This window comes from Panulirus ornatus, chromosome 8, assembly GCF_036320965.1.
Source record: "Panulirus ornatus isolate Po-2019 chromosome 8, ASM3632096v1, whole genome shotgun sequence".
Classification (NCBI taxonomy): domain Eukaryota; kingdom Metazoa; phylum Arthropoda; class Malacostraca; order Decapoda; family Palinuridae; genus Panulirus; species Panulirus ornatus.
Genome location: NC_092231.1, coordinates 33460508 through 33471377, shown reverse-complemented (window position 1 = coordinate 33471377; position 10870 = coordinate 33460508). Strand labels below are relative to the sequence as shown.

The following is a 10870-nucleotide window of genomic DNA, read 5'->3' as shown; positions in this document are numbered from 1 at the left end:
CCCCAATTTCCTTGGATGATTCTTATTATCCATAACTGCATTTAACGTAGTGTTGTAATTTTCCACCATCTTTTCTGAGCTGGTTTCTAAATACAAGTATTGCTGATAATCTGAACTTTGCATTGCTTGAATTTGGTCAGGTAGCTTATTTGTCCCATGGACTTATGTGGTCCAATATTTCGGTGGTAATCAGTGGCTCATTTATCCCCCTTGAGGGAAGCCAGTCAGGAACTGACGCTGTCGCCAGTGTATGATACTGATTGATTTTACTTTCTCTTCTGCCGACTGGGGGCATGTTGAACCCGTGCCATGTCGGTCATTATAAGAAGTAAAGCACATCAGAACTGGCCATACAACACCGTGGTTACCAGTGGCCATCGTGAGTGACTCAGGATGGTCTGAAACCCTTGTTGATATCAGTCTTGTGATGGAGTCCGCTGGATCGATCGTGACATACGACACAGTTGATGAGGTTGATGGGCGGGAGGTGGACCACAACATCTGCCCAGACACACACCGGCCGCTGCTGGTGGACTGTGCCACCTGACGCGGTGCTGTGGTCTTCATAGGCTTGGGGTGGGAGGCGAGGCAGTCGTGGTGGGACGGGAGCTGTGCCATACACCTCACGGGAGGCCCTGAAACCCCCTTCGAGCTGGTTAAGGATGTGGCTACACCTCCCGTGGCTACGTGCCCCTGCAAGGCACTTATATACACCAGGAGGGGATAACAGGAGGAGGAGAGGACATGGTTTTCTGTGGCTATCTAGACGGAACATCAGACTTCTCTGAAGCAAGAAGAACCGTCCATTTGGATGACAACGTGATGTGTGTGTGTGTGAGAGAGAGAGAGAGAGAGAGAGAGAGAGAGAGAGAGAGAGAGAGAGAGAGAGAGAGAGAGAGAGAGAGAGAGAGACGTAGTATGATTCTTCCACAGTAAGGGAGTGGCAGACACAACGGATCAGTACAAACAAATATGAATAAGAGTTGTGGACCTTCGTGTGTGAGTTGCACAGTAGATACACACAACACCACACACACCCCAGCAGGTAGTCTGGCCTTAACGTTTGAACACGGTAGCCACTGACATACACGTACAAGATATTTGTAAACTCAAATTTACATGACTATATATATATATATATATATATATATATATATATATATATATATATTCCTTTAACACAAATAAAGTGAAATTCCGTTAGGTACATAAGCCTAGATAGCTCAGTTGGGAGAGCGTTAGACTGAAGATCTAAAGGTCCCCGGTTCGATCCCGGGTCTGGGCAAATCGTTTTTTTTTTTTTTTTTTTTTTTGTTGTTGTAGTTAGGTTGTGTACTTACTGACGCAAGTAGAGATTGTTCCTGTGTGTGTGTGTGTTGGGGAAGTCAGTGCCTCACTGGCCTGTTGCCGATATGGAGTTGAGATGACATTCCTTTTTTATGGCCATTTAGATTGAGAGGAGGAGGAAGAACAGGCGGGACAGGGGATGGGATAGTATGGGACGGAAGGGAGGGTTGTAGTGTGTACAGGTGTGTGGTGTTAGTTTTGTAATACATGTGGCAGATCATTATCTGGGAACGTGTTTTTCCTGCCTTACTGATTACCCCCTCCAGACTTGTGGGATGAGGGTGTCTTTGTCTCGTGTCTTTTATTATTATTATTATTATTATTATTATTATTATTATTATTATTATTATTATTATCATTATTATTATTATTAGTATTATCATTATTATTATTATTATTATTATTATTATTATTATTATTATTATAATTAGGATGATCAGGAAGCAAAGCTGCATTCCAGTGTTAGTCTGTTTTTCTCTTCTGTGTAACTTCATCATGTGAGATTTGGAGGTGAGGAACGTTGGTGGAGGAGAGGAGGTTAGCTCGGCTGTCACCATGGCCTCGACCAGGTCGGGTATTATCATGGCCTCGACCAGGTCGGGTATTATCATGGCCTCGACCAGGTCTGGTATTATCGTGGCCTCGACCATGTCGGGTGTTATCATGGCCTCGACCATGTCGGGTGTTATCATGGCCTCGACCAGGTCGGGTATTATCGTGGCCTCGACCATGTCGGGTGTTATCATGGCCTCGACCAGGTCGGGTATTATCGTGGCCTCGACCAGGTCGGGTATTATCATGGCCTCGACCAGGTCGGGTATTATCATGGCCTCGACCAGGTCGGGTATTATCATGGCCTCGACCAGGTCGGGTATTATCATGGCCTCGACCAGGTCGGGTATTATCATGGCCTCGACCAGGTCTGGTATTATCGTGGCCTCGACCATGTCGGGTGTTATCATGGCCTCGACCATGTCGGGTGTTATCATGGCCTCGACCAGGTCGGGTATTATCGTGGCCTCGACCATGTCGGGTGTTATCATGGCCTCGACCAGGTCTGGTATTATCGTGGCCTTGACCAGGTCGGGTGTTATCATGGCTTCGACCATGTCGGGTGTTATCATGGCCTCGACCAGGTCGGGTATTATCGTGGCCTCGACCATGTCGGGTGTTATCATGGCCTCGACCAGGTCTGGTATTATCGTGGCCTCGACCATGTCGGGTGTTATCATGGCTTCGACCATGTCGGGTGTTATCATGGCCTCGACCAGGTCGGGTATTATCGTGGCCTCGACCATGTCGGGTGTTATCATGGCCTCGACCAGGTCTGGTATTATCGTGGCCTCGACCAGGTCGGGTGTTATCATGGCTTCGACCATGTCGGGTGTTATCATGGCCTCGACCAGGTCGGGTATTATCGTGGCCTCGACCATGTCGGGTGTTATCATGGCCTCGACCAGGTCTGGTATTATCGTGGCCTCGACCAGGTCGGGTGTTATCATGGCTTCGACCATGTCGGGTGTTATCATGGCCTCGACCAGGTCGGGTATTATCGTGGCCTCGACCATGTCGGGTGTTATCATGGCCTCGACCAGGTCTGGTATTATCGTGGCCTTGACCAGGTCGGGTGTTATCATGGCTTCGACCATGTCGGGTGTTATCATGGCCTCGACCAGGTCGGGTGTTATCATGGCCTCGACCAGGTCGGGTATTATCGTGGCCTTGACCAGGTCGGGTGTTATCATGGCTTCGACCATGTCGGGTATTATCATGGCCTCGACCAGGTCGGGTGTTATCATGGCTTCGACCATGTCGGGTGTTATCATGGCCTCGACCAGGTCGGGTATTATCGTGGCCTCGACCATGTCGGGTGTTATCATGGCCTCGACCAGGTCTGGTATTATCGTGGCCTTGACCAGGTCGGGTGTTATCATGGCTTCGACCATGTCGGGTATTATCATGGCCTCGACCAGGTCGGGTGTTATCATGGCTTCGACCATCTCGGGTGTTATCATGGCCTCGACCAGGTCGGGTATTATCATGGCCTCTCTAACCATCGTCCTGTTGCTGTGACATCTGCCATTTCTGAAGTTTTTGAATCCTTCCTCAACACCCATGTCTTTAGTTACTGCGCAACTCAGTCTTTTCTCTGATTACCAGTATGGCTTCCTTGAAATATTCTGGCGAGTCATGTGTAGTTGCCCTTGACATATCTAAGGCTTTTGACAGGGTGTGGCATTAAGGTCTCATCTCTAATCTCCCTTCTTTTGGCTTCCCTTCCCCACTTTGCTCCGTCATATCTAGCTTCCTCTGTGGCCGATCTATCTCTGTGGTTGTTGATGGATCAGCCTTCCCTCTTTGTCCATCAACAGCAGTTTCCGTCAAGGTTCTGTCCTGTCCCCTACACTTTTGTTTTTTCAACGATTTTCTCTCTTCCATATATAATTCACTGCATTTATTCGCTGACGATCCACCACTGCATTCATCCACATACTTCATTTCTGCTCCTTCTTCTCTCACTCGATCTGTATCGCATGTGACACAGCTTCCTCAATTTACTTTGGCTTGGAAAGGATATGTATGTTGGGTAGACGAAATTTAGTTAAGTTTGATACGTCTAAGACCCAGTTGTTACCCATCTCTCTGTAGAAAATTCCTCACAACTCTCCTCTCCTTGGACGGTTCTATAATTCCACCTCTTGACACAGTGAATATACTCAGTATTACTGTAACATCCACCCTTTTTTTTTTTTTAACCCCACATCATGGGAATAGCTAAGTCTGCCTCTAAGAAACGGTTTCTTGTTTAGATGTCGAAGCTTCTGAATAGTTGCTCCGTTTATACAAGGGATTGATTTGTCCTTGCATGGAGTACATCTCTGACGTATGGGGTGGATTTAGCTCTTCATCTTTACTTGACATAGTTGAGTCGAAAGCGGTCCAACTTATAAACTCTCCCATGATCACTTCCAAAGTTGACCCCCTTGTCCTACGCCGCAATGTTGGTTCACTTTCCCTCTTCTATAGGATTTACTTTGTTTTTTGCTCCCGAGAGCTGGCTGCATGTGTGCCCACACCACTACCTAGACCACGCAATACCCGGCAAGCTGCTCCGTCACATGATTTTTGTGGCCATCGGCAAGTTAAGGGTGGGCCGTTTTGATTACTGTTTCTTCCCCTATACGTCGAAGGTTTGGAAATTTACCTTCTGATGTCTTTCCTAATAACTATGACCTGGCACATTTTTAAGACAGGTTTTTCATTTCCTCCAAGATTCCTAAACGCCTTCCCTTGTCTTTTCCTTTTCCCTTGTCTTTTCCTTTTCCCTTGTCTTTTCCTTTTCCCTTGTCTTTTCCTTTTCACTTGTCTTTTCCTTTTCCCTTGTCTTTTCCTTTTCCCTTGTCTTTTCCTTTTCCCTTCTCTTTTCCTTTTCTCTTCTCTTTTCCTTTTCCCTTTCATATTTCTCTCCGTATTTCAATTAAGGCCCGGCCTTGATGTGGACTTTGTCAGCGACTGGAATCTTCAACGTATAATGTGGCTGTAAAGGGAACTAAATGCGTGGAGGAAAATGGCCTGCCTAGGGTGCCACAGGGGACGACCTGGGGTATCCCAGGGGAGGACCTGGGGCACCACAGGGGACGTGGTAGCCTCAATACTCTCTGTAATAATGATAATAACAAACGTGCACAGTGAGGTCAAGGAAAGCACCGTCAGGAGTTTTGCTGTTGACGCTAGAGTTAGCGAAGTGACTGGATCAGACACTGACCAGATGACGATGTAAAAAGGCTCAGATGCAAATTTCAAATGATAATATTACGGTTTAGGTGAGGTCAGGGAAGGATTCATGTGTATTGCCATGTACAGACCAGACTGGGAAACTGATACAAAGTGGTGCAGACGTTTAAGATTTGGGCGTCATCGTAGACGAGGAAGTAGATTACATGGAGATATTGAGAAGGGTAGGACTATCATGTGATGAATGGTATGATTCTGAGAACTCTCTCCACTACAGATACAAGCATGTGAGTGAAAATGATCAAAGCATATGTGAGAACACTGCTGTGTTGTATGGTCACCAGCGAAGTGTATAAACATTAGTCACAGTTCAAAAGCGCTTCACAAGCGATCTAGAGGAGATGGAACATGTGGAGTACCATGAGAGGCTGAAAGATCTGCAACTCTATAGTGTAGGAAGAAGAAGAAGAAGAAGGGAGAGATGATGATCATGATCTACGCTGGATAACAAATTGGAAGTGTAGAAGGAAATGTGTCTAACCTGAAAGCCTTTCAACATGGAAGATACAGAGTTGTTTAGTTTTCAAGAATACCATGGAACGTACCTGACATAGACAGGCAGGCCAGCCAGGAAGGTGGAACGCGTATTATTCATTGTGCTACCAGGAGAAATAAGAAACATCCTGGTACAACTACGGAAACATTAGAGAAGAAGCTTGCCTGAGGGTTGAAGTCAGTCCCAGATGAAGGAAGCAAGACTCGATGATGATATACTGTAGCTGAGAGGAACCATATTACATCCCAGGCAAGACGCGGGCCAAGTGCTTCTTGATTGCTCGACCATTTTGCCTTCATGTGGTCGTGGGTAATGTGTCCCAGTGGAAGAGCTTAGGGCTGACTTTAGACCCCCCCTCCTCTTCTTAATATATTCAAGGAAAACGGGCAACATTTACGGCAATCAGGTGTCCATATTGAGGATGTGGTTATGATGACGGCCGAGGCTCCATCGTGTTAGCAAGTGTGACCGTATGTACGTACGTTGTGGTGAGGGAGTGAGCCGGGGTGATAGTGTCATGCTGGTCCTCTGTCATGTATGCCAGACTTAGCTGTCATACCGTCTCTCACTGGTCTCCATCTTTTTCCCATGATGGCCAAGGTTACTGTGGTCCTCCTGTGAAGAATATAATACATTATTTATCGTCAAGTTTTCATGAACACAAGAAAACTACACGCCCAGCCAAACATGTCCTGCAGACGCCTCCCTGGCAACACAGACCCCGTCAAGTGTCTGGCGATCCCAGGGTTCGATGCCGTGTCTACGATGTTTCATTATTACCTTCAGAAACCTCACATCTTCCTCTCTGTAGCACTGCTCCCACCATCTGCTCTGTGTCACTGCTGGACTGCTCCCACCATCTGCACTGTGTCACTGCTGGACTGCTCACATTCAGCACTCTGTCACTGCTGGACTTTGTTATATTTTTACCATTATTTGTTTGCTGTTTGGTACACAAATCACACGGTGTGTGTGTGTGTGTGTGTGTGTGTACCACATAATCCTCCTGGGTTGTTCATACGTCAGTGAAAACTGAACATTGTTATGAGCAAGAAGAACAGGAATCGTTACGTACCTCTCGTTCTCCCTCCGTCTTGTTCTATGTAGAAAATGAACATGTTCCTGTTGTCTACCTTGGTGGGGTAACTGTGGTAAACACTGCGTGCCAGGCCCACAGGGGAAGAACAGCCAAGGACCACGAACACATCTCTAGTGGAGCTGTAGCTGTATCATGCAGAAACTGTATATTTTTTTTATCCTTAGATAATAATACAATAGTTAGGTCGTTGTCAATGTTCAAATGTCTTGGATCTGGACATCATACTGCAGGGTCTCGCATCTCATCAACACTGGCAACACTGTAAATGATCAACATACGAGTAATTGGTGTTTGATAATCTTTAAGTGTGTTCATTCCTGCGGAGCAATTGATCATATATTGGTTTCACTTATATTTACGGCATAAATAGGTTTATAAACCAAAAGACTTGCGATGGCCGGGAATCGAACCCGGGTCAACTGCTTGGAAGGCAGCTATGCTCACCACTATACCACCATCGCATAGAGAAATGAGGAAGATAATGAGTAATAATTACAAGTGCTCGAGGACCAGTTCATGGTAGTGAAGTGATCATTGTGTACTGTATTATCATGATACCAAGCTGAGGTACTGTGGGATGTACTTATACGAGATAACCACAATTGTGTACACCATGGTAGGGTCAGCTGCCCCAGTGGAGGCCATTCAGCGTTTCATGTAGACGCTACTTCAGCGAGGAGGGAAAGTTATGTGGGTATGATAGTATAATGAAGGCAATCAAGATGGAAGGACAAAGACGAATAATAACACGATAACCAATAATAATAATAATAATAATAATAATAATGATAATAATAATAATAATATTAATAATAATACTAATGATAACAGTACTAGATATATTTTGCTGTTTGTAATGTCTAACTTTTATTATTATTGTTATTATTATTATTATTATTATTATTATTATTATTATTATTATTATTATCATAATCAAGATAACATGGGTGAGATTGATGATATATTATGTGGTCAAGGTTGATGTGATATAATTTAGCATATTGTGATATATCTATTTTATTTCATTTATTATACTTTGTCGTTGTCTCCCGCGTTAGCGAGGTAGCGCAAGGAAACAGACAAAAGAATGGCCCAACCCACCCACATACACATGTATATACATACACGTCCAAACACGCAAATATACATACCTAATCATCTCAACGTATACATATATATACACACACAGACATATACATATATACACATGTACATAATTCATACTTTCTGCCCTTATTCATTCCCATCGCCACCCCGCCACACATGAAATGACAACCTCCTCCCCCCGCATGTGCGCGAGGTAGCGCTAGGAAAAGACACAAAAGCCACATTCGTTCACACTCAGTCTCTAGCTGTCATGTAATAATGCACCGACACCACACCTCCCTTTCCACATCCAGGCCCCACAAAACTCTCCATGGTTTACCCGAGACGCTTCATATGCCATGCTTCAATCCATTGACAGCACGTCGACCACGGTATACCACATCGTTACAATTTACTCTATTCCTTGCACGCCTTTCACCCTCCTGCATGTTCAGGCCCCGCTCACTCAAAATCTTTTTCACTCCATCTTTCCACCTCCAATTTGGTCTCCCACTTCTCCTCGTCCCCTCCACCTCTGGCACATATATCCTCTTGGTCAATCTTTCCTCACTCATTCTCTCCATGTGACCAAACTATTTCAAAACACCCTCTTCTGCTCCCTCAACCACACTCTTTTTACCACCACACATTTTTGTTACCCTTTCTTTATTTACTCCATCAAACCACCTAACACCACATATTGTCCTCAAGCATCTCATTTCCAACACATCCACCCTCCTCCGCACAACTCTATCTATAGCCTACGCCTCGCAACCATATAACATTGTTGGAACCACTATTCCTTCAAACATACCCATTTTTGCTTTCCAAGATGACGTTCTCGACTTCCACACATTTTTCAACGCTCCCAGAACTTTCGCCCCCTCCACCACCCTATGATTCACTTCCGCTCCCATGGTTCCATCCGCTGCCAAATCCACTCCCAGATGTCTAGAACACTTCACTTCCTCCAGTTTTTCTCCATTCAAACTTACCTCCCAATTGACTTGTCCCTCAACCCTACTGTACCTGATAACCTTGGTCTTACTCACATTTACTCTTAACTTTCTTCTTTCACACACTTTACCAAACTCAGTCACCAGCTTCTGCAGTTTCTCACCCGAATCAGCCATCAGCGCTGTATCATCAGCGAACAACAACTGACTCACTTCCCAAGCTCTCTCATCCACAACAGACTGCATACTTGCCCCTCTTTCCAAAACTCTTGCATTCACCTCCCTAACAACCCCATCCATAAGTAAATTAAACAACCATGGAGACATCACGCACCCCTGCCGCAAACCAACATTCACTGAGAACCAATCACTTTCCTCTCTTCCTACACGTACGCAAGCCTTACATCCTAGATAAAAACTTTTCACTGCTTCTAACAACTTGCCTCCCACACCATATATTCTTAATACCTTCCACAGAGCATCTCTATCAACTCTATCATATGCCTTCTCCAGATCCATAAATGCTACATACAAATCCATTTGCTTTTCTAAGTATTTCTCACATACATTCTTCAAAGCAAACACCTGATCCACACATCCTCTACCACTTCTGAAACCACACAGATCTTCCACAATCTGATGCTCTGTACCTGCCTTCACCCTCTCAATCAATGCCCTCCCATATAATTTACCAGGAATACTCAACAAACTTATACCTCTGTAATTTGAGCACTCACTCTTATTCCCTTTGCCTTTGTACAATGGCACTATGCACGCATTCCGCCAATCCTCAGGCACCTCACCATGAATCATACACACATTAAATAACCTTACCAACCAGTCAACAATACAGTCACCCCCTATTTTAATAAATTCCACTGCAATACCATCCAAACCTGCTGCCTTGCCTGCTTTCATCTTCCCCAAAGCTTTTACTACCTCTTCTCTATTTACCAAATCATTTTCCCTAACCCTCTCACTTTGCACACCACCTCGACCAAAACACCCTATATCTGCCACTCTACCATCAAACTCATTCAACAAACCTTTAGAATATTCACTCCATCTCCTTCTCACATCACCAGTACTTGTTATCACCTCCCCATTATCCTCTTTCACTGATGTTCCCATTTGTTCCCTTGTCTTAGGCACTTTATTTACCTCCTTCCAAAACATTTTTTTATTATTTCATTATGTATGTATATGTGCATATGTAGGCGTTTATGTTTAAATATGTGTATATGAGTGGATGGGCCATTCATCTGTTTCCTGGCGCTACTTCACTGAGGCAGGAAACAGCGATTAATTGTACATATATATATATATATATATATATATATATATATATATATATATATATATATATATATATGCAAGAGGTGAAAAAGAGGGCAAATGAGAGTTGGGGTGAGAGAGTATCATTAAATTTTAGGGAGAATAAAAAGATGTTCTGGAAGGAGGTAAATAAAGTGCGTAAGACAAGGGAGCAATTGGGAACTTCAGTGAAGGGCGCAAATGGGGAGGTGATAACAAGTAGTGGCGATGTGAGAAGGAGATGGAGTGAGTATTTTGAAGGTTTGTTGAATGTGTTTGATGATAGAGTGGCAGATATAGGGTGTTTGGGTCGAGGTGGTGTGCAAAGTGAGAGGGTTAGGGAAAATGATTTGGTAAACAGAGAAGAGGTAGTAAAAGCTTTGCGGAAGATGAAAGCCGGAAAGGCAGCAGGTTTGGATGGTATTGCCAGTGGAATTTATTAAAAAAGGGGGTGACTGTATTGTTGACTGGTTGGTAAGGTTATTTAATGTATGTATGACTCATGGTGAGGTGCCTGAGGATTGGCGGAATGCGTGCACAGTGCCATTGTACAAAGGCAAAGGGGATAAGAGTGAGTGCTCAAATTACAGAGGTATAAGTTTGTTGAGTATTCCTGGTAAATTATATGGGAGGGTATTGATTGAGAGGGTGAAGGCATGTACAGAGCATCAGATTGGGGAAGAGCAGTGTGGTTTCAGAAGTGGTAGAGGATGTGTGGATCAGGTGTTTGCTTTGAAGAATGTATGTGAGAAATACTTAGAAAAGCAAATGGATTTG

General features: G+C 44.4%; 2 non-coding genes across 2 annotated transcripts; one reads left to right on the top strand and one right to left on the bottom strand.

Moving 5' to 3' along the window:
* Positions 1–1212: 1212 nt before the first annotated feature.
* Positions 1213–1285, top strand: TRNAF-GAA (transfer RNA phenylalanine (anticodon GAA)). The gene has a single exon. It is a non-coding gene; the product is annotated as a tRNA-Phe (tRNA).
* A 5841-nt stretch (positions 1286–7126) lies between these two features.
* Positions 7127–7198, bottom strand: TRNAG-UCC (transfer RNA glycine (anticodon UCC)). Its single transcript has one exon. It is a non-coding gene; the product is annotated as a tRNA-Gly (tRNA).
* Positions 7199–10870: the final 3672 nt, after the last annotated feature.